At 37.1% G+C, this 2,808-nt stretch overlaps 1 protein-coding gene across 3 annotated transcripts in view; it reads left to right on the forward strand.

Moving 5' to 3' along the window:
• Positions 1–2,808, forward strand: part of DCAF17 (DDB1 and CUL4 associated factor 17) — a 47,608-nt gene that overhangs the window by 11,659 nt on the left and 33,141 nt on the right. The window lies entirely within an intron of this gene.

Raw genomic sequence — 2,808 nt, forward strand, 5'->3', positions numbered from 1 at the left:
CAAGAGGACCTCTTGAGCCCAGGAGTTTGAGGTTGCTGTGAGCTATGACGTCATAGCAGTCTGTTGAGGGCAACAAAATGAGACTCTGTCTCAAACAAATAATAAATAAAAATAAAAGGTTAAATGCTTAGTTATAAGGTTACTTCCCAGAACCTTTTATACTAATAATACAATAATACTAATGTCCATGATAATTGTCGAACCATTTTCTCAAACCCTCTTGATCATAGAACTTTTTTGAGGACTATTTCTAAATATAGGTTGAGCATCCCTAATGTGAAAATCTGATATCTAGAATTTTCCAAAATCCAATCACTGACGTGATACCACATGTGGAAAATTCCACACATCACCTCATATAATGTGTTGGGTTAAAACACAAAAGGTTTTTTTCCATGCACAAAATTATTAAAATACTATATAAAATTGCCCTTGGGCTATGTGAATGAAGTGCATGTAAAATATAAATGAATTTTGTGCTTAGATCTGAATCCCCTTCATAAGATATCTAATTATATACAAAGGGTGCCAAAAAAATGTATACACATTTTAAGAAAGAAAACTATTAATATTTAGTACATATCAAATAATATTTGTTACATATTATATCTAGTATCTCTTATAATTGCAGAAGTTAAACATGACTCAATTTTAATAGTTTTTTCCTTTCTTAAAATGTGTATGCATTTTTTATGGTGTCTTTTGTAGATGAAAATATTTTAAAATCTGAAAATATCTGAAAGCTAAAACACTTTGGGTCCCAAGCATTTCAGATAAAGCACATGCAAGCTGTGTGAGTTTTTTATGGGATCAGTGTTCTAAGAAGTCTACTTAGGAAATACTAAATCTAAACAGGTCTTTGAGGCTATCTAGTTGGTTGTTCTTTAGGAAAAATATAACTCAAAATATGTGACCAAAAATAATGTTTAAAGGATAGGAGGTTATACTCAATTTGTTATTAAAATTCTTTTTTTTTCCTTTCAAGCTGTTATTTTACATAAAATTATAGTTTTCAGGAGCTGCTGCTTTCTTTTTTTCCTTACTGTTTCTATCTGCTCACAGAAGGCTCCTTTTTTTTTTTTTTAAGGCTCCTTTTTAAAACCTAGAAAACTTTGTCTGCTTTTCTTTCTCAACTCCTTATTGAAAGCTAAAAATTGTTGTGCTTCCAGCAATTTAAAGCCTTTTAATCCGTTTTCATCAGTGTGTGTGCATGGAGGAGAAAATGACAGAATTCTTTTTTTCCTTTTTTTTTTGAGACAGAGTCTCACTGTGTTGCCCCTTAGTGGGGTACTGTGGTGTCATAGCTCACAGCAACCTCGAACTCTTGGGCTCAAACCATCCTCTTGCCTCAGCCTCCCAAGTAGCTGGGACTATAGGTGCCTGCCACAATGCCTGGCTAGACAGATTTCTTAATTCACTGGTAAAATAACTCCCAAAATTTAGAGCAATCTTACAAAAAATAAAGTTTGTAGTAACCTAATTCCTATCCTCACTTCTCTTTAAACATTTTTTTCTCATTTGAAGTGAAGCAAGAGCTTCCATTAAGAAAGTTAAGAAGTTGGCTCGAAGCCTGTGGCTCAAGTAGCTAAGGCGCCGGCCACATACACCTGAGCTAAAGGGTTCGAATCCAGCCTGGCCCGCCAAACAACAATGACGGCTGCAACCAAAAAATAGCTGACCATTGTGGCGGGCGCCTGTAGTCCCAGCTACTTGGGAGGCGGAGGCAGAAGAATCGCTTGAGCCCAGGAGTTGGAGGTTGCCGTGAGCTGTGATGCCAAGACACTCTACCCAGGGCAACAGCTTGAGGCTCTGTCTCAAAAAAAGGAAAAGAAAAATTAAGAAGCATATTGTACTGGCCTTCTGGGCCAGCTGCCCCATTCCTGTCCACCCCATCCTGCATGGCTCTGGCTGCTTGGGCCAAAGGCATCTGTCTTGTCACAAGCCCAGGGCGGTATTTAACCTTTAGAAATAAAGCTGTTAGAGTTGTCGTTAAAAAAGAAATAGTAATGTGAAACTACTCTTAAATTAGTTCTCTTCTTTTCCAAAACAGTATATGAAATGTACAGTACAAGAAATAGTTCAAACTTACACGTGCTGCTTAACATTTTTTAAAAGATAAGGTATTCATATTTTTAAAACTTTAAATATCCATGAAATGATTCTTATATAAGAGGCCTGGGTAGCACATACATTTAATCCCAGGGCTGTGGGAGGCTGAGGCAGGAGGATTGCTTGAGGGCAGGAGATCAAGACCAGCCTGGGCAACACAGCAAGACCCCATCTCTCCAAAAAGTTTAAAAATTAGTCAAGTGCAGTGGTGAGTATATGTAGTCCTAACTAGTAGGGAAGCTGAGGCAGGAGGAGCCCTCAATCCCAGGAGTTAAAGGTTAGAGTGAGCTATAATTGTGCATTGTTCTCCAGCCTGGGCAATAAAGTAAGACCTCTGTCTCTGTTTAAAAAAAAAAAAATCATAGAATAAAAGTATTTACATCATTGCCTGTGAATTCAGTGTAAGACTTCTAGAGGTAATAAGCTTTAAAAAAAAAATTTTTTTTTTCCCTGAACATTTGAAAGGGAAGATAAATTTTTAGGGAGCATTTATAAAGAACTATTCATTTTTTTCTATTCACTTTTTGACTTAACAAATACTAGATTAATTTTAACTTCTTTATTCTTTTTTTTTTTTTTTTGAGACAGAGCCTCAAGCTATCCCCCTCGGTAGGAGTGCTGTGGCATCACAGCTCTCAGCAACCTCCAACTCCTGGGCTCAAGCGAGTCTCCTGCCTCCGCCTCCCAAGCAGCTGGGAC

The sequence above is a fragment of the Otolemur garnettii genome, unplaced genomic scaffold (genome assembly GCF_000181295.1).
Source record: "Otolemur garnettii isolate 467f Iridium unplaced genomic scaffold, OtoGar3 scaffold00187, whole genome shotgun sequence".
Classification (NCBI taxonomy): domain Eukaryota; kingdom Metazoa; phylum Chordata; class Mammalia; order Primates; family Galagidae; genus Otolemur; species Otolemur garnettii.